Source organism: Polypterus senegalus, chromosome 9 (assembly GCF_016835505.1).
Source record: "Polypterus senegalus isolate Bchr_013 chromosome 9, ASM1683550v1, whole genome shotgun sequence".
Lineage (NCBI taxonomy): Eukaryota > Metazoa > Chordata > Cladistia > Polypteriformes > Polypteridae > Polypterus > Polypterus senegalus.
In genome coordinates this window covers 73,080,882-73,103,216 of record NC_053162.1, presented here as the reverse complement: position 1 = coordinate 73,103,216, position 22,335 = coordinate 73,080,882, and the positions used below count along the sequence as shown (strand labels likewise).

Genomic DNA, 22,335 nt, shown 5'->3' with positions numbered 1-22,335 from the left:
AGCTTGCCACACATTTCTGGTGAACTGGTGGCCACGGCACACAGCAACTGACATTTTATGTTGATTTCTGTGGGAAACTGTTGTTTTCAATACTTTTCAGAAAACTGTGTTTTTTAGAAAAAGTTATTCAGCCCTCAAAGAGTTATTCCTTTAAGGTTCTGAGCCCATTACCCAATCAAAAGTCATGGGGAGTGGGAGCATATCCACCTGTCAGAATGTACTTTAGTGCACTCTGTACAAATATTCACAGCAGTTGAAAACACACACAGGCCAATGTCTTGGAAAACAAAAACAGTTTTTTTGTTGTCCATCTAAGAAGTATTATTGAAATCCAGGAAAAGGATTTGTGATCACTTCTAGAGAAGCGTTCAGTGTTGTCACTGAACAAAAAACTTTTGTTCCCCCTAGATCATTTCAACATTTATCACAGTGGTAACTCTTGGAATTAAGCATAATGTAAAATTTACAAAACTTTCATTCATCATCTGGCTCCCCTAATCCAATTTAAGGTGATGGGACACCAAACCCTTTCCCCCAATAATATTAGGTGCATGTAACAAACCAACCCTGGATGGGCAACCAGTTCATCAAAGGGGCACACTCACTAATTGTAGGCCAGATTAGAGTTACTAATTACCCTGAAATACTGGATTTCAAGTTCAATCCTGGGGCATCCCCGTGGCGGCAGGTTTTAATTCCAAGAATACTCAAAGTCAGTGAGCTATTTTAACTCAGATTAATCAAACTGCTTAATTACCTAGTCTTTTGATGTGTTCACGTTTATTGTCTATGCCCTTCACATCATACAACTGCAGTGTAATGAAAATTAAAATAGCAAAACACTGTAGCCGGATGGAGCTGGGGGCAAATGTAGTGGCTGGAGTGGAGCTGTGGCAAACTCCAATTAGAACATAATTTATAAAAAAAGATATTATAACAAGGGGCAAGTAGATTAGGATTGCTTTTCATTTGCATTTATGAAGATGTCATGCATTTTCATCTGTTAAAAGTTTAATAAGAGTGGCATGGTCAAACATTTTGTTGACACTGTTGTCTTAATGCTCCTGGGAATTTGGTTAGATTTCTGGCTAGGTCACTGATTAAGTGAAATTTTCACTTTCATCACATGTACGCGTGTGTTCTTCCCAGGTACTCCAGTTTTCTCACAATCTTCAAATCCTGAGTTGCGTCTGCTTTCCAAACTGTGCTGGTGTATGAGGACGAGTATTCAGTGATACTATAGAGTCCCATTTGTTGCCGACTCCAAATTCAGGCCTGTGTGATACTTTAATGAAAAAGTAAGTTGAGGAAATGTTGTATGCTCCAGACTGATCGTACTGTATATGAGGAAGTTAAGGTGGTATGAATTTACAGTACATAAATACACAGAAACCATAGACTGTATGATTTAAAAAATATTTCTTGTGAAAAAAAGACACAGATTCATAATTTAGGGAAAAAAAAAAAACAGCCCAATGCTTTTTTTAGAGCAGTATGCAATACTCTGATAATTTTTGCCTATTTAAGATACCAAAACATACCATACTGCCTTGTTATACATGCATGCTTGTGATTATGTTTGAAAGTGTTTCTAAAAGAACATAAAATTAGAGTCATTTTTTCAATTTTGTAATTTCAAAGCACTGTTTTGTAGCAGTAGTTAAACTTAAAGATGCTACATAGAATACTTAGGATAACATTTGCACTCTACTGGATCCTTTTTAAATGTAAAGCAAGAAAATACAAAAATAGACTATGTGTTTTAATTAAGATATTTTTGGCCATATGAAAAATGTGGGTATCCTTCGACAATCATTTAAGCTGCTGAAATATTTTTTTGGCCTTTTTAAATATTGCTTCTTTTAAGAAGCAGCTACCTAATAAATTGCACTGCACTGTAGTGCATACGTTTGTTAATTATTCAATGGACAGCTGCTGCTCATTCAAGTAAAAAGAATCCTTGAATAACAATATACGACTTAGACACATTCTCTGTTATAGAAAATGCAGATACAAGACACATGCTAACATTTTACACCATTTCAGTCTTCCAAAGGATGGGTTTCGTATTAAAATTCTGTAATGTGCTCTGTTTCCGTTAGGTCTGACTCATCATCTTTCTGACATTATTTCAAGGTACACTGCCCATTGGCTCATCAAGAAAAAAAGATGAAGTTTATCAGGTGATTTCCATGCAATATACATTATTATAATAATTTGTCGTTTGGCTATTTATGCTGAAATTCACATAGTGTAATCAAATATATGTTGTAATATTTTTGCTGTACCTTCCTTGATATTAGAATAATGGTACCAATTCTTTATTTTTGATGTACCACAATAACATGAAGTATTAGATGCGTTTTACCACTACCTAGGAGTTTAAACACAGATTGGATGCTTGTATACTGTACCAAACACTCATTCTGAGCCAGTTTAGAGTTATTGGTCACCCTCAAAGTTTATCTTTTAAGTGCAGGAGAATAAAAATTAACTTTAAATTGAAACTGACTTCAGACACAAAGTGAACATATAAATTTCGCAAAGTGTATGTATGGCATCAAAATGCAACCCAAGCTTTATGGTATACATTACTACATATGGACCATGATTAAGACTAAGTTAAGATGCAGTGCACCATTTGGAGTCAAACATGGGGACCAAAGTTGCATACTAACTCATGAGCAGATTTAACGAACAATTGGTAACGTTATAAAATAAATTCCACATGCATCATACAGCCTGTTACGGACATGAAAAAGAACAAAAATGTCACTACAAAGTATCAAAACAATACTTCATTTTTATATTTTGACAGAAGTATAGCATGATACTGAATCAAATACATTTAACTCAATGCCACAGAAAAAGACCAGCAATGCATGGAAATATTTAACAATGTAATATAAGAAATAGAAAAATATGGATCAGTAAAAATATGGAGAGTTGGTGTCTCTAATTAAGAAACCGCTCAGCCTCCTGTTTGTACAGTGTACATTCAAAGATGCTGCTAGCTTCCTCTATGTTATATTCCTTCAGAGTGTCATGGAGAAATCTTTGCGAGTGTCCTCCAGATCTAATATGAAATCTCCCACACTATGTATTATATAGCACCTGTGCTCTACTGTGAAGTTTGTGCTGTGATGAGGAATTATTTACGAATATCGTCCAGTCGCCTGACTATACTTTATATGATTTGGTGATTTTTGGATTCATTTTGGTTGGAAGGAAAAGCTGCGTGTATAATGAAAGACAACTATCAACTGCTCGTAGTCTCTACGTAACAGAAACATCACATATGAAAATAAAACGAAACAGAGGGTGGTCTCCCTCTGAGATTTAAACCAGTGGTCACTTGTATGTTAGATCAAGGGGCAGCAATATAATTTATGAGTAACCACATACTGTATGTATATTGCGTGGAACAGCACAAAGTACAACTGAAACAGAAAAATGCAGATGCTATTGAGAGAGAGCAAGACATTAGAAATTTCATGACTGTAGCTGCAACACAGCTATTTTTAGGTAGGAGGGAAATTTCTATGACCGAACCTACGGGTCACTTAGTGACAGTAAATGAAATATGAAGTGATTAAGATCCTATAGTCTGGAGGATGGGGTTGATTTCAGGAGGGGTGATATCAACATCCTAAAATCCTGTAGCTGTTACAGTCGAATACTGTTGCCTAATGTTTAATGCAGTAATACGCAAAATATAAATAAATGTAGTTGGTACAGAATCTCCAATTCGGATGACAGAATTAATCAACAGCACTTACAAATGAACCTTAAGAAAGATAAATTAATACCCCTTGGCTTGGGTGACATATCTTCATACAAGGAGTGGTTGTTCAGTGTCTTGATAACTTTGTGGGGAATTCAAGTACTATGCAACGCATTACTTTTTTCTCGCATATGCTAAGGCATGCATCCAGGTCACCCTTGTAGTGACCACATACCCTAGTAGATCATCATCCACCTATGACTTGCAGTGAGACAATTATGTTTCACATACAATTCTACTAATGTTTACTTTTTATCAATTCTATACACTTTCCATAAATTTCATAGCTCTTTCAGACGCTCGATGTGAATAATATTTACAATAACGAAAGCGACACTCATTTCAATCGAATGTAACTTGATAAATGCAATTATTTATATTAAGTTTACAGGAGGACATACTTTTTCCCTGTGCTCTGTGTAGCGGCAGTCATTATTTCACAGATGGTGAAACATTAAATTGCTGGTGCACATCCATTAACAGGCAATCAGACAGTTAGCTAAGCAAACCGAAGAGAAACACGAAACAACATGACTTGTTGCGTATTATTTAAACTTGGTATTGATTTTGTTCCACTGTTCACAGTAATAGCACTTAGATTGGAGGATTGTATTCTTTTAGTACCATACTACTTAGTCAGGCCCTGATCTGATGCTAGTACGGTACCATCTAGGGTATACTGTAACTGACCCACGGTATCCCAGGAACTGAGTTTGTGAACAACTGATTTAAACAATTTGTTGTATGCATCGTGGTTTCATTCTTGAATGTACCTCCTTTATTTCTACTCATGATTTTGAGTACATGGTCCTTAAAGATCAGCTTTATAGGTACTTTAGAAAATTCTGATGACTTTGAACTACTTCCCTTTGTAGTTTCCAGCGTTCAAGACTAAACAGGTACAGTTTACATAGACTTACAAAGTAGGAACATGTTCTTTAGTTCAGGGATTCACTTGATTGCTCTTCTCTACACAGCTTTGACTGAGGCTATGTCTTTTTATAGTGTGATACCAAAATTTCCCACAGTACTTCAGTTGCATTGACACAAGTGCATCACAGATTTCCAACACACTGCCACTCAGACTGTAGTCAATAATATTTATGATATAATCAAAAATGTATTAAAAATGTAATTTGCTTTTTTAATTTGCCTAGTGCATGAGAATTTTGTGACAATGTGAATCCATGAGTTTGTTTTTAGATTTTGCTTCCTATCAGTGTCATCCATATTTTAGGCATAACTGCTTTTACACTTTGCACGTTTTATTGAATTGTAAGTCTTTGTCCAGTTAATAAAGCTGTATGAGTCTTTCCGAGTTACGTTTGCCTCCTCCACAGTAGATAGATAGATAGATAGATAGATAGATAGATAGATAGATAGATAGATAGATAGATAGATAGATAGATAGATAGATACTTTATTAATCCCAAGGGGAAATTCACATAATCCAGCAGCAGTATACTGATACAAAGAAACAATATTAAATTAAATAGTAATAAAAATGAAAAGAATTAAAATAAAATTAATGTTAGCATTTACTCCCCCGGTGGAATTGAAGAGTCGCATAGTGTGGGGGAGGAACGATCTCTTTAGTCTGTCAGTGGAACAGGACAGTGACAAAAGTCTGTCACTGAAGCTACTCCTCTGTCTGGAGATGACACTGTTCAGTGGATGCAGTGGATTCTTCATGATTGACAGGAGTTTGCTTAGTGCCCGTCGCTCTGCCACAGATGTTAAACTGTCCAACTTTACTCCTACAATAGAGCCTGCCTTCTTAACAAGTTTGTCCAGGCGTGAGGCGTCTTTCATCTTTATGCTGCCACCCCAGCACACCACCGCGTAGAAGAGGGCACTCGCCACAACCGTCTGGTAGAACATCTGCAGCATCTTACTGCAGATGTTGAAGGATGCCAACCTTCTCAGAAAGTATAGTCTGCTCTGACCTTTCTTACATAGAGCATCAGTATTGGCAGTCCAGTCCAATTTGTCATCCAGCTGCACTCCCAGATATTTATAGGTATGCACCCTCTGCACACAGTCACCTCTGATGATCACAGGGTCCATGAGGGGCCTGGGCCTCCTAAAATCCACCACCAGCTCCTTGGTCTTGCTGGTGTTAAGGTGTAAGTGGTTTGAGTCGCACCATTTAACAAAGTCTTTGATTAACTTTCTGTACTCCTCCTCCTGCCCACTCCTGATGCAGCCCACAATAGCAGTGTCATCAGCGAACTTTTGCACGTGGCAGGACTCCGAGTCATATTGGAAGTCTGATGTATATAGACTGAACAGGACCGGAGAAAGTACAGTCCCCTCGGCGCCCTGTATTGCTGCACACAATGTCAGACCTGCAGTTCCCAAGACGCACATATTGAGGTCTGTCTGTAAGATAGTCCACAATCCATGCCACCAGGTGTGAATCTACTCCCATCTCAGTCAGCTTATCCCTAAGGAGCAGAGGTTGGATGGTGTTGAAGGCGCTAGAGAAGTCCAAAACATAATTCTTACAGCACCACTGCCTCTGTCCAGGTGGGAGAGGGATCGATGAAGCATATAGATGATGGCATCCTCCGCTCCCACCTTCTCCTGGTATGCGAACTGCAGAGGGTCGAGGGCGTGGCGGACCTGTGGCCTCAGGTGGTGAAGCAGCAGCCGCTCCATGGTCTTCATCAGATGTGACGTCAGAGCAACAGGCGGAAGTCATTCAGCTCACTAGGACGTGATACCTTTGGGACAGGAGTGATACAAGATGTTTTCCAAAGCCTCGGGACTCTCCCTGTTCCAGGCTCAGGTTGAAGATGCGCTGTAGAGGACTCCCCAGTTCCAACGCACAGGCCTTCAGCAATCGTGGCGATACACCATCTGGACCCGCTGCTTTGCTGGCACAAAGTCTTTTCAGCTCTCTGCTCACCTGGGCTGCTGTAATTGTGGGTGGGGATGTCTCACCTATGCTGGTATCAGCAGAAGGATGGTTGGAGGATGCAGTACTCCGAGGTGAGAGTGGGTTACTGTGATCAAACCTATTAAAGAAGTTGTTCATTTGGTTTGCTCTCTCCACGTCTGTCTCGATTGCGGCACCCCCTTCGAGCTGCAGCCAGTGATAATCTTCATCCCATCCCACACTTCCTTCATACTGTTTTTCTGCAACTTCTGCTCCAGCTTTCTCCTGTACTGCTCTTTCGCCCTGAGCTGGACTCGAGTTCCTTCTGCACGCACTTCAGCTCATGCTTATCACCACCTTTAAAAGCCCTTTTCTTCTGGTTCAAAAGGCCCTTGATGTCACTTGTAATCCATGGCTTGTTGTTAGCATAGCAGCGTACTGTTCTTACTGGAACTACAATGTCCATACAGAAGTTGATGTAATCAGTTGTGCATTCAACAGCCTCTTCAATGTTCTCACTATGTGATCTCAGCAATATATCCCAGTCTGTAGTTCCAAAGCAGTCTCTCAGAGCCTGCTCTGCCTCAGGGGACCACTTCCTGAATGAGCGTGTGGTTGTAGGTAGCGCCCTCACTCTTGGTTTGTATTGAGGCTGAAGCAGAACCAGGTTATGATCTGCTTTCCCAAGCGCAGGCAGTGGGGTGGATCAGTATTCTGATCTGCATCACTACGGCTGGATCACAGGTCAGTTTAAATTCAGGGCTGGGCTCTGCAGGGTATGCTCATTTTTCCTCCAACATTCAAAAGACATAAAGGTTAGATTAAGTAACTACTAGCTGCTATAACTAGGTGCTTGCTGCTATTAACTAGCCAGAAAATGAGTATTAATTGAAATGGTGCTCAGCTAAGAGATGATTTTATCCTTGCTCCCAATGATGCCAGTATAGGCTTGAATTCATTCAGATCCTGAATTTGATTAAGTAAAATTGAAAATTGATGAATGGAAAATACAAAAATCTGACTAACTGCAAATAGTTATTTCCAATGATAATTCAGTAATAGCAAAACATTAAAACCTAATTAGCATGAATGAAGACCAAGTTCCTTTTCATGTGTTTCAACTTCATAAGAGTCCATGTGTACTCTTAGCAACAAAATAATTTTGCATTCTGCCACATTATAAGTACCCTAAAAGCAATTAACACTGTGGTTTTCTAAATGCATTCCTTTACCTCTTTTCAGTTCTATGAATGTATATTCTCTACAGCTTTTCTTTTTAATATGATATTACGCAAGCACAGATTTAATTTAACTTAATAGAGGTAAACATTATATGAACCATATGAGACAGTATGCAATTTTCTTGAGGAAGGAGAACCAATACCATGGTAAGTAATTGACACTTTTCTCTAAAAAACAGCACTGGATTTGAAGCCATATCTATCTAAAGTAAAGTTAGAAACAAAGAAAAAGTACTGACTTGACACATTTCTTTACATTGTCTAAATGTTTGTTTAATTATAAGGAAAATTATTGTGTATTCTTATATTAAATAAAATTATTTGTTTCCTGTTGTGATCTTAGAAAAGGTGGTTCCTTTCAATATAGTTACAAAACAATGGCTACTAATGATGCCTTACAATTATAGTTAAACACACTCTGCAAAAGCATTATGTTTGAGCATAAATTAAATTCTGTAAATCTTTAAAAAATATCTAATACTAAAAGGTCACGAGGAACACAGTGGGTTCAGCAACACTACATTGCATATTCAAGCATCAGAAATTACAATAAACATGGATATGGCAAATTTTGAATTGCGAGAGAGAAAATGAAGGTTAAAAGAGTGCCACTGACTCCAAACCATTGGTACTTTAGTCTTTATTTATGCATTTTCAAAGCCCAAGGTGCCAGACATTGCTTAATGTTTTGAAGCAGGAACCAAGGAGGAAGTCTTCCACAAAATGAGACACCTACACCAAACAGGTCCGCAAAAATCATGGCTATTAATTTATTTGATGTTGTTAATATACTTATAATATTCTCTTTATTTTGTACATTTACCTGCATACAGGCAGTGCGGCATTACCAAAATTGTATTACTAAGCAGTCATAGTTAATCTGAAATCTTAGTGATGTGAGTAGTGGTTCTAGTAGCAGTATTAGTAGTAGTAGAAGTAGTAATGCATGTAGTAGTGGCAGTAGTAGCATTAGTACTAGTATTGTCACATGTTCAGAGTATAGTAAAATTCTTCCTTGCATGTCTGACCAATACTCTCTGGTACCATAATTAAAGTATGCATTAAAATAAAGGACAATGAACATATTCCAAGAACATCCAAACAAATACATATTTTAAATCTACATTTTTGGTTCCTATTACAATTCTACTACACCAGGATTAATAAGACGACAGTGATATATCCTATTTCAGGATTAATAATATGCTTAAACATTTTTCTTTTAATCAAACAGTTGGTACACCACTTTAAAAAAATAAATACATCTATAAATGTTTATTACGTGCCAGGGTTTTTATATGGAGTAATTTGCAGTGCAAAAAAAATGTAAAACTCTAATTTCCAGCTCTAACATTGTTTATTATAGGGCTTAAAGTGGGATGGCTGCACACTGGTATGGAGTACAAGCACTTCTCATTTTTTTTCCAATTGCATAAAAGCAGTGTTGATTGCAATGCCCCATCCCCACCCCTGCAACTTTGATTAAATGACAGTATACAGTGCAGCTCAGAATTCCAAGGACAGACCACCCATACGCTCTTAGATTGACTTCTAATGTAATGTGCCACTCCAAAGCGGACCAAACCCAACAACTTCACTCTTTATAAGAATTTTAGCTTAATGCTTGTTAGATCAGTGCTTTATGTTCATTCAAATTTAAATTCAACTTTATTGTCATTGAACACAGTACGGTACAGTACTATGACCAAATGTGCAAATAACAGTAATGCTTAATTATACAATGGCAGCAGATAAATTAGAATATACAGTACATGGTCCTAATGCTGGGATCTAGAGTTCGGCAGTGCAACGGCTTCAGAAAAGAAATTGCACTTCTACTTCATGTGTGTCTTTTAAAATACAAAGACATAACTCAGGGCCTTATTTATAAAAATACACAGATTAACATAACTTCAATTCTAAAACATTAATTTTCGTAAACCTAAAACACTTGTTAGTGCTTCAAAATTACTTTATGTATGACTGAATTTAGAATTATATTTAAGGATCATAAAATGGACTGGTGTATCATTCAGTGGTATTTTTCTGACTCAGCTGATGCTGATTGGATAGGTGTTGTATCCCTGTAGCTCTGCATCAAAACAATAAGGGTTTAAAAAAATCGATACTAGTCTCCCCTAGACTTTCTCATATACTCAGATATGGGGATGGACATTTGAGGAATAAACCGCAATGATTATATTTTTATATGATGTACATTAAAGACCCATCAACAACAAATCAAATTGATAAAATACTGAACAATTATTATAAAAGTAAAGTGGAATAAATCGGACTCTGCATCTGCATGAATAAAAGGTAAAGTACCACTTCCGGTTAACCTAAATAGCCTAAAAGTTGAAAGAAATCTACGTTTTGTACCTAATACTTGTATGCAAAATTTGATTGACCTAAGTGAAAGCGTACTCAAGTTATCATGTTTACATACACATGCACAGAGACAGACACACAGACATAATTCCAAAAATGGTATTTTTGGACTCAGGAAGGTCTAAAATGTCGAGATTCAAGGAAATCTCAAAATGGAATTTTTGGAGGATTCTAATACTTTCCCTATACTTTGTATACAAGAAAGTCAGGAAGGTCTAAAATGTCCAGATTCGTCAAAATCTCAACATTGAATCTTTGGCCGTTAACAATACTTTCCCTATACTTTGTATACGAGAAAGTAAAAAGGATCAAATGTATTTCACTTTAATTTTTCTTCTTCCAGAATTATATTTCCACAAAATTTTATGCATGACTATTACCATCTCAAGCATATTGTTCACTCTTGCATGAAACCAATTACAAAATTTAGATAAATTTAAGATTATCCTGTAATCCTGAACTGGATAAGCAGTTTAGTAAGTAAATTCCTGTTTGGAACTTATGATGTTCCATGTTATCCTTAGCTCTGCAAAAGTATTTATTTTGGCTTTACATCTTTTTATTAATAAGCTAAATACTGTATCTGTAAAGGTCAGGTCAATGAAAATGAGTACTAAGCTCCAGTCGCACGAAAGGGACAAGACATTATAGGGACTAAGGGTCAACACCGTCTTGATTGCAATAGTGATAGAAGGTGGAATGACTTTCACCAAAAACAGAGAATTTTAGGTGAAAAATCCAAACAAGCCTGTGATAGGCCTGTAATGGAAAGGTACCTTGTATATTATTATCAACCCTACTGAGATTGGGGAAGTTAAGAGTCTTCAGTGTGCTGTACTGCTGCAGTTCTCAAACTTTCATATTTCGCTCCCCCCCTCGCCCCTCCCCCACCCCCTTTTCTACCTGGAATAATTCTACGCCCCTTGCATAATATAAGATAGATAAGAATAACCCATGATGCAACTAACAAAGGTATGATACTCGTGCGGTGTCATGGTATTCTATCATTTTTAGGCCTACTTCCATAAGATTTGCATGTGTTTGGCTAACTTCGATGAAATATTTGCAATTTTTTTTAAAGTGCTTAAATAACTGTTAAAATGCCATGTGTGGTTTTTGGTAGTAATTCTAATCCCAAAAACAAAGAATAAATTATTTATTCTTGTTTAATTACATTTTTATGTAAAGAGATGATTAAATATGTTTAAATTTTTAAAAATCTCGTAAACGAGGAAACCGATGAAGTCAATCTGTGCGAGACGAACGTATTTTCGTCCGACAAATATTATACCGTTGTTAGTTGCCTCATGAAAATAACCCAATACGCAGTAAATTATTTAACTCAATTTGGCAATATTGGCTATGCTGTCAATGTGGTGCAGTCGCGCTGCATTATCACCTGATCTACTGTTACCCGAATGTTCGCAGCAGATACCGATACGTCTCGAACTTTCTGGATTGAAAATACGCGACTATAAAGGCAGCAACAGCAGCGCCGCTCGTCATAGAAACAAACTCCAAATAGAAAAGGAGCTCACAGTGTCGATCTGGAATATCAAACTAAACCTGGACAGGCTGTGTACTTTAAAGCAGGCACATTATTATTTTAGTTATAATGCATTCGTTGTGATTATATGCTTGCAAATTTAAATTTGAAATAAAAATGTAAAAAATTAATTTGAATGTCTTGTTCATTTATTCGACGCCACCCTTGTACAACGTCAGTGGGAGGCGCGCCCCACAGTTTGAGAACCACTGCTGTACTGTTACATTTCCACAGGTAAGTGTAAGAAAGACACTGGCAAGTGACGGTGAGCCACTGGCCCATTAAAACTTAATAGTACAGTCCACTCGGTGCTCTAAAAGGTGTGATTCTGGGTCTATCAACTTGTATGCCCAGTCTGCTAAAGGGCTGTGAGCATCTGTAAGAAAAAGAACCAGACTTCAGTTACAACATAGGGTGTTTAATATCAATGATATTATTACAGAAGCAGTTTTCAAAAACAGGTATATTTTCAACTTCTTGTGGGAAAATGTAATTATAATATAGACAAAGATGAAATGGACAAACATTAGGATCCCAGAACTGCGACTTTGCTTTCACATCAACACTATGGAGCATTATCTTGCAGAATCTAAACACTGCATCTTTAGAAATTAGAAACATTTGTTTATTAAAAAAAGATAAGGTGGGTAGCTCTGCTGTTAGAATATAATGTGACACCTTCCCCACAATCTGCCTAATCTCTTTCCACTTGAATTCCAGTGTGAACATGGGTTGGAAGCAAAAACTTGAAACACAAAAGAAGGCAGCCAGCAAATGCACATAACTTCTTGTATGAACGTTCCCTGAGAACAGCATTAGATGGTGCAAATGGAAGATGAATACAATCAATTTATAACAAAAGCACAGTGTTTGCCAAGCAGGTAATCAATGGTAAAATAGTGTGCAAGGTGAAATCATATTAACTGAAAGGCTGGGAATGCTGAAAAGATGACCAGATGTTAATGCTGGGCATATCAGAATATGAAGGAAATTAAACAACACTGCAGGAAATGAAGAAGCCCTTATTAAACAAGAAGGCTTTTCTTATTTCGCTCTTTCCTTGAGCTGGGCCTAAACTGACATTCTTTATTGACTTTTGTTGTTGTTTTTCTCCATCATTAGCAAAAAATGCATTCAGAATTTTGATAAGGTCATGCCATGCTGTTTGCCTGACTTTAATTAGGAAAGTGTAGACTGGAAATCTTTTTTGCCGCATTCAAAGAAGCAACAGAGCTACAAGAAATAATTTGCAGCCCAATGCTGTATCTGATAGTCACGGCTCAGATATGCTTGTTTCAATTCGCATGTGAATATTAAGGCTTGAAATGTGCAGTGCTAATAAAGCAAGTTGGATAAATTCTCCAACATGCACACACCTGTCAGCTGACTTTTTCTTTGATTATTATTTTGTTAATTTTGCGCAGCATAGAGTGGTAAAATATAATTTTTGTGACAAAGCAACTTGCAGTGGAGAAATGGATTTCAAATATTAGAATGCATATTGTTTTTCCTGTATAGTTATTTCCTCAGAAGATATGCCTAGTGCACATGCATGCTTGAACCCATTCATCCACCCAGCCATTCATGTAATTCTATCTTAATATCAGGAGGAACCACAGTCTATGCTAGCAGCACTGGGAGAAAGGCAGAACTAGTCCTAGAAAACACAGACAAACCCAAAAATGTAAAATAATAACAGAAAACGACATCACCATGCATCATACACATAAACACCTGAATAGTACACATGTATACTAGTATTTAATCAAAAAAATAAATAAATGAAAACCTCAAAAAACATTTGAATTAATTTTTTATAACAAATGAAAAGGAGGAAAACACAAATTAGCATATTAACATAAAAATATTTGGCAACAAAGAATAGGAAAACAACATTTCCATTTAAGTGTTCCATATAAAGTATTGTAAATGACTGGATATTAAATGTTCTCTGTAATAGTTTCAGTCAATGTTTAGGTTTTTTGGGTGGCCCTATGGCCACACACCCCTATTCACACAAGAAAATCCCAAAATGAGTCATTTAAAGACATAATCAACACACAAATTACTTTTATTTATATTTTACTTACAGTTTGTACTGATGGCCAAAAAAAATGTTTTGTCTCATGTTTTAAAAGAGAGCACGTTTATGACAGAACAGGACCGAATGGTGACCAATGCTGGACAACAACAAACAATATCAAAAAGGTCCATGAAAAAAAAGCTTGGGTTACTCGAGCCACATAATCCACATGTCAAGTCATCTAGTCATATGGTCACAATGTGCAAATCACAGAATATTCCACGGTGGAGTTTATCACCTTGTACACCTTGTGCAAGCCTGTTCAGGTGAGAAATAGGTACAGCTGGCTTTTTGTTTTCACTCTCTTTGTTTACTGTGCCATACACCATTATAGTTTAGAGCTGATAAAGATGCAGCTAGTTGTGAAACTTCTGACTGTGCAAACTTGCCTTCAGTACAATTACAATTTTTTCAATATTCTACCTGTCGTTTTTAAAGTTTCAGCAAGTCATTCCTCAGTAGTAACTTATAATTGGTGTCTACAGTTCCACTTGTAGTATGGCTGGGACCAATATTGTCAGAATTTAAAGCATTTAAAGCATCTCTTAATCTAATCTTGTTTCCTTTGTTTTATACAATAAGGTGTTCCAGTTATGACTAAGCAGTATAAGTCACAATATTTTTAGCTTAGCTGCAAATTCTAACAATGCTATTGTTTTGACTACAACATTTAATTGTTTTTTGTTAAATATTACACTTTTCAAATGGGAGAACATAATTTAACACATACCACAAAGGACAAAGCTTTAGATTATACATACATTTACATTTTTCTAAGAGGAACTCTAAGTAGTTAACATTTATGAATTTCCAAACAACATTAGAACTTTAGTTAGTGGAAAAAGAATAATGTAATTGTTCTAAGAATGTATAAAATCACCACTGAATATCTTGCTCTATATCAGAGCAAGAAAAAAATGTTTTAACAAGAACTTGCTATTTAGTGGACTGCATGGGAATACACAACAGCTTTCTTTTCAGGTTTCATTTCTAAATTGGGGTTCACCGACAAAAGCGCAATAGACATATGAGCGCCGACAAAACCACGACGGACAAATGAGAGCCGACAAACTCGCTAACTGTTTTTTGACAACTGCGCACCGACAAAATCACGACGACAAAATCGCGAGAGAGGCCAAAAGAGTGGAACATGTACATGCGCATTATGTACACATTATGTGCTAGGTTATAACTGTATTCAAAGATGCTAATTGCACTGAGTTTCGTTCCTCCGGAAGATGTTGGGTCCGCTTTCGATGAACTGAGCGAGAGTAGACCCGACAATCTCCAGAACGTTTATGATTACTGGAAGGACAATTACGTTGGTCAATTGAGATGCAATCGACGAGCCAACCCGTTGTTTCCTATCACCATGTGGAACATGCGAGAACGTGTTGTTGATGGCATGCCGCGAACAAATAACTCAGTCGAGGGTTGGCATAACGCGTCGTATACAAAGCGGAATTACCAGCAGTCAGGCAGCCAGCAAGTCTAAATACGCTCAACTATCAAGACGTCTTGCTGCAATTCTTCCTACATATGCAGGCCGTGATCTTAAGGACTATCTGCGTGCCGTGTCTCATAATATTGACTTCTAAAATAAACATTATTATATATGCTTTAAACTAGTAATTCATATTTAATGAAACTTTCGCGATTTTGTCGGCGCGATTTTGTCTGCACGATTTTGTCGGTGCGATTTTGACGCCGCATTTTAATGGCCGCTATTTTATCGGCGCTCATATGTCAATCGCGCAAATGTCGGGTCACTCTAAATTGGTACTTGTCTGTGAGGATTTGGAAATTTGTCCCTGTGTCTATGTCTACATGTGCTTTCTCCATGTCCTCTGGTTTCCCTCCCACATGTCAAAATATGTGTATGGTAACTAGCAACTTTAACTGGACTTTGGGCCTCATTGTAAAACTTTGCATTGATTTGAGCATGAAAATATGTACTTGCCCCAAAAAAAAACATGAAGATGCATTTACCAAAAAAAAATCAGATTTATAAATCCTGGCATACACAAAATTCTCTGCAATTTACCCTTTATAAATCACAGTCAACATGAAACATCCATATATAGAGCATACTAATCAACCTCATACATATGCAATAATGAAGCTGCAGAACTTCATTGGCTGGTAGAACAGCCTCCCATCTGAAGCATCGAGACCCCACCACCTGCATTCAAGAGTATCTGGCTGCACTCCACAACTTAGAGCACAAGATCATGTGTGGCATTATAGTGCCTCACCTCTGTGTTCTGGGGCTCTAGGAACGGCATAAGGTGCCAGCATTTGAACGGGTAGCTGCTATTACCTGGTATACAGGCAATGAGAAACACTGCGGTTTCAGCCAGTTACCTTACCAAAAAAAAAACAGCCACCATGTACAGCATCATCACATCTGTCAAAGCTACTTTGCTTCAAAAATAAATTAATCACGTGTTGACCCAAGGCACTGAGCCACAATGTTTTTGTCAGTCTCATTCTGGCATCAGAGATGACTTGTGCATTAATGAAATGTCACTGATCACTGTAAACAAAAGCAGCTTCATTCTCTCCAAGTGCCCTTATTGCGATGTGAGTGCAGTAAATTGCTTCATTTACATTAGAAGAACTGGACACTGCTACAAATTGCTTTTTCATGCTGGCAAAAATATGTTTTATGGATAACATGTACACCCACACCATATGAAAACTGGATGCAGCACCTCATCAATCAGTTAATTGTTCCTTGCATAGTTGGCACAAAGGACTGAAACTTAGCCGAGAAGTTAAAACAGGTAGCCAATGTAGCTGATGAATAGCCAAAAAAGTTCTTCAGTGAAAATATGCAGAATTGGCCCTCTTAAAAGGGAACTAAAATATAGTGTGTACATCATATTTATTACTTCTGAAGTGTAATATGTTTGCCATGTCAATGCACATTATAATAATGGCTCACTGATATGCATTATTATGCATGGGAGTCATCACCGGTTTGGCTGCATCTCCCTACTTGATCAATGGTGTCATTATTTCCCAGTTTCTCCAAAATGTTGTATACACATGGGTCAAAGTTGCCCTAAACGTATTCATGTTCCCCCATCAAAATTTTCTATATAAATAGTGACATGGGAACACAAATTTCAAGCCTCTTTTTATGCATAAGGAATCTGTATAAATGAGGCCCCTAATATGGATCGGTCTGTTTCCTTCTTTTGTTCTACAAAGTTTGTGAAATGTTTTCTTTCTTTTTATTATTCAAGAAATTTTTTTATTTTATTCTATTGCAGATGGTTTCTTCATATGCCATTTGCCCATTTCTCTTTCCCATTCTCATTGACCTCATCTTTAAATTTTATGACATGACACTTGACACGAATGCCATCCTCATGCTTTTTTTTAGATGTCTCTTTGTAAGTCCAGTTAACATATCTCTTCTCTCTATGAATAAAACATTGGCTATTTTGATTCTAGCCTTCATTGTATCCTTATGGCTTTCATTCTTTTTCAGGAGAGTCAATCTGAAACTGCTTCTTCTATCGGAGGTTCTTTCAGCTCATTTTCTCATCTTTTGCTACTCTATCTACAAACGCCTAATGCTGATCTTCTTAGCATAAGTATATTTCATGCTTTGCTTTGTACTTGCTGCGTCTAACATGTCCACGTTCTTTGAGCAGCTTTTTCAGAGATTGTCACCACAGTATTGCGTCTATAAACTTTACACCTTTAGTAGCTTAGCTTCTATCTTACTTCTTCTATTATATCTTCCATAGCCTTATTTGTGCATACGAAAATAATGTATTGTTTACACATCAGGCCTTGTCACATCTTAATCCTAAATGTTGTTTCTAAAATGATGTCTAGTTGAAATATGTTGAACCTCAAGGTACTGTATCACTTATACATACACTGTTATGCAAAATTTGAATGGGTATATATGTTAGATTTATATGAACACAATATCTTTTTTTTAAATTGAACCCACATATTCCATTACATGTGAAGGGGAGACAGGCTATTAAGTCGGATCATTTACAATGCAAGAACAAACCATGCAGGGGGCATTAGTCATCTAAGGGAACACTCATTTACACACATACACCCACTCGATAGATAGATAGATAGATAGATAGATAGATAGATAGATAGATAGATAGATAGATAGATAGATAGATAGATAGATAGATAGATAGATAGATAGATAGATAGATAGATAGAATTAAGTTTTAGAAAAAGAATTAATCAATAATTTAAACCAAACAGGGTAGCACAGTAAAGTCTAAGGAAACACTCATTTACACACATACACCCACTCGATAGATAGATAGATAGATAGATAGATAGATAGATAGATAGATAGATAGATAGATAGATAGATAGATAGATAGATAGATAGATAGATAGATAGATAGAATTAAGTTTTAGAAAAAGAATTAATCAATAATTTAAACCAAACAGGGTGGCACAGTAAAGTCTAAGGGAACACTCATTTACACACATACACCCATTCGATAGATAGATAGATAGATAGATAGATAGATAGATAGATAGATAGATAGATAGATAGATAGATAGATAGATAGATAGATAGATAGATAGATAGATAGAATTAAGTTTTAGAAAAAGAATTAATCAATGATTTAAACCGAAAAGGGTGGCACAGTAAAGTCAGCACTTCTGCTGCACTGATCCAGCATGGGAGTAAATTCTGTGCCCAGTGGTTGTCCATGTGGAATTTGCATTAAGTAAGCTTGAGAATGTTAATATCACCATCCATTTTATATATCAGCACACTTTGATTGATTTCATCCATTACAGTGTTTACAGGAAGCTGTCAGCAATAGGAAAGAAACAAAAGAAAATCCAAACCCGGTGTCAGTCCTTCACATGACACATTTATGGATATACCCACACATCACCCCTAATGGGCCGCGCATTACCAAGAAACATTGCATGTAAATTTCAAGGAAGGAGGAGGAAACCAGGCAACCCAAAAGAAACCCACATGCATATGGAGAAAGTGTGCAAGGCAAACCCTGAGACAGCAAATCAAATCACTGTGCCATCATTTAGCCTTGAAGAGGTGGATATTGTAGTTCTTTGAAGGAAAAATATTTTCTAACATCAGTTTAAAATCTTAAATTAAATCCAAATAAGTTTGTGAGTTTTTGTTGGAAACCTTTTTCAAAGTAGCAGATGGCTTTAACTTTTTATTTCTAACATTCCAAGCTTCTGAAAGGTCTCTATTTGAATAAGACTGAAGATTCTGGACCTCCATTTCTCTTGATATTTTAAAGGTTTTTTTTTATAGTAATACAAACTGTGCACAATGATGCTGAAAAGCTTCCTTGCTTTTGTTGTCTCCACTCACTATCTTGCCACTTTACTAAAGTTTCTTGTGTTGCTGAGACTGCAGTACTAATGCTGTGTGGTTGTTATATGTGGTTAGGAAAGCCGTGTAGGTGTATTATCACTTAAATGAATTGCTATGACAGTGGTTTTCTTTATGTTATTTTTAAAAATGACAGTTTGTTTTTATTATTATTATTTTTTTTTTTGCTTTGATTGAGTCTATTTCTGTGTAATGAATTGCTTTCTTGAACTGTTTCTGATTGATCAGACTTTTTCAAAATAACAATGCCCCGTTCTAAAGCAACAGCTGAAAGAGATAGTGGATCAAAAAATGTAAGATACTATTGTCTAGACACATTAGTATAACAAAGATTATTCTAACCATTTACAGTTTCTGCAGAGATATGCATGCAGAGAGCAGGGTGTAAATCGAAAACCTTAAATTATGCAAAGTCAATACTTCTTCCACACAAGAGCAGCAAAGGTTATCTGACTTATGTCATATAAATCCTCAATCATATCTGACCTCTCACCTGTATTTGCAGTATCATCCTGCTGAGAAAGCAAAAATATGACTTCCCGGACCGTCAACTGGAATTACTTCACAAATTATAAAGTATTATTTAATGTGCTATTGGCTTATCATTCGTTTCCTAATATGTATCTCCTTGTGGCAGTGTTTACATCATTCACATTGCTCAAAACATTTAATATCCATTTGATAATTTTCTACTCTGGTAAAACTAAGTCTGTATGAACATCACTGAGCACAAGGCAAAAACCAATACTAGATGAAGCAAAAACACTGTAGAAATAATTAAAGGGTTCATTTGGACAAATTAAATGCATTATCACATAATAAAACAAATATTTATATGATCATTTTAAATGAAGGGAAAATATTTTTCTATTTTAAGAAGGTTTCTTGGCAAGCACAGGCAGAAATTAAATAAAAAATAAAACAAAAGAAGAACTCAATTTTTCAACAAATGATATCAAAAAGATTGGAGCAGTGGTAGCGCTGCTGCCTCGCAGTTTGGAGACCCGGATTCACTTCCCGGGTCCTCCCTGCATGGAGTTTGCATGTTCTCCCTGTGTCTGCATGGGTTTACTCCACGTACTCCGGTTTTCTCCCAAAGGCATGCAGGTTAGGTGTATTGGCGATCCTGTGTGAGTGTAGATAGGATATAGCGGGTTGGATAATGGATGGATGGAAGATATTATTAGTCCGAGGAAAAAAAATTACTACACAGTACATTATGTGACCATTAATTAGTGACTACAAAGAATTTATGTATAAATTTATCTAATCCCAAAAAGGAATGAAACAAAAAACATCCTCCTAGTTTGGTCAAAGCATTAAGAAATAAATATATGATTGCAATAGTTTGCTTGTATGAGTGTGATATGGATACTGCCTTTTTTAAGGGTCCCTTCAAGAAACTTTGTTAAGAGCATTGGTATGAAATCCATTTAACTATACAGTTAACTAAATGTCCTTTATTTTATCATATGCATATCTACAGAAACACGAACAAATATAATATATTTAACAAATCATGCATGGAGCTTCATTTAAAGGAAAGCAAAGAAGTAAAGTAAAACTTAAACCGTGCATTGTCACTTGTTTCATTAATAGGCAGGAAAGACCGTTTTTAAATGAAATTGTACATTAAAATAAAAACAAAATATTTAGTATAGTTTCAGTAAAAGGTTTAGCTGATAATTTATCTTGCAGATGTTTGATGATTAATTTCGAGTGTTTCTCAGAGACCCAGACAGAGTTGGAGATCAAATGGTTAATGGTCTGTGGGACATGCGCCGATATTAAATAGCAGTCAGGCAAATCGGGACAGAAACGCGAGTGCGCATCTGTGCTGTTGCGAGGAAACAGCGCCCCTCACTGGCTGTAAATGGCACTGCGGAAGAAAGAAAGAAAGAAAGAAAGAAAGAAAGAAAGAAAGAAAGAAAGAAAGAAAGAAAGAAAGAAAGAAAGAAAGATGTAGTTGTAAATGTCCGCCCTGCAATAAATTACATAAACTTCGGTGAATCAAACTATAAATACGAAAAAAAGAAATAAAATGGCAGAAATTGTCATTCCTGATTTGCTAAACAAGCACCAATAAGAAAATATAGGTTAACAAAACTACGTTTTGATATATGAAATGTTAGCGATCTGTCTCAGCCTCAGAGTGCCGTTGTTTATAAAGAAAAAAATCCCCATTACATTATGGGCAGCTATCCCAAATTCATAACAGCATTCGCTCATTTTTTTCTTATTCTATGCTGAGAAAACGGTGACACGATTTTTATTTAAAAAAGTAATTAGATTATACTGTTTTATTCAGCTGTCATTTATATTATTGTGGGTGATTTTGTGATTTCGACATAGGGGACTTTATCAGCAAGCTCTAACAAAGTTAAAACGTCACATTAACACTGCTCGCGAAAGGTCTCCATCGCAGAACGCATTCACGCAAAACTCCTGAGAAGTTTTTGGGGTAGTCCTGTACGGGTGTCCGAAATGCAGCAGAGATATTGCAGCTCGTGTCTGAATTAGTTCCTCGTGAGCGCGCTAGAATAAGGGCTGCTTTACCGGCTAACGAAAGCGCAGAACCAAGCGCTTGCTCGCCTCCGATGAATAGGGTAGGGAGGGGGTGAAAATAGGAGGAGTCATCAGCTTGACGAACCGGCTGGGAGAGCGATTGCAGAAGCGAGCAACGAAAGAGGCTGTCAACTCGGCTCTGAGGGCTGTCAGACAGAGAGAGAGAGGAGTGAGATTAGGAGAGCCAGAGCGCGGATCCCCGCTCCAGATGGTGTCTCCTTAAGCGCAGACGGACGGCGGCAGAACGGAGAGAAGCGGGAGGGCAGCTCAGGATCAAGCAGCCCCAGTCTGTAACGCTGAAGCGCGACTTGCACTGAGCTCCAGTGCGCCGTCCGCATCTCACTCTTCTTTAACAAGCTTTTCGCTTCGGAGACTAAGGAGCATCCTGTAATCAATACGCCCTTCTTCTGTCAGGACGTGCCAAGGGGACCGGCGGGTACTGAAGGACTTCTGTCGGAAAGGTG

General features: G+C 37.0%; 1 protein-coding gene across 5 annotated transcripts in view; it reads left to right on the top strand.

Annotated features, from left to right (window-relative positions):
- The window catches only part of cbfa2t3 (CBFA2/RUNX1 partner transcriptional co-repressor 3), a 112,640-nt gene that overhangs the window by 19,242 nt on the left and 71,063 nt on the right, over positions 1 to 22,335 (top strand). Inside the window, exon 1 of one of the 5 annotated variants that reach the window (XM_039763279.1) lies at positions 21,933 to 22,332. The exons of the other annotated variants lie outside the window; for them this stretch is intronic. The gene's annotated coding sequence lies outside the window, so the exon portion shown is untranslated. Of the gene's footprint in view, positions 1 to 21,932; positions 22,333 to 22,335 lie in introns of those variants that run through there. 5 annotated transcript variants of the gene reach the window in all.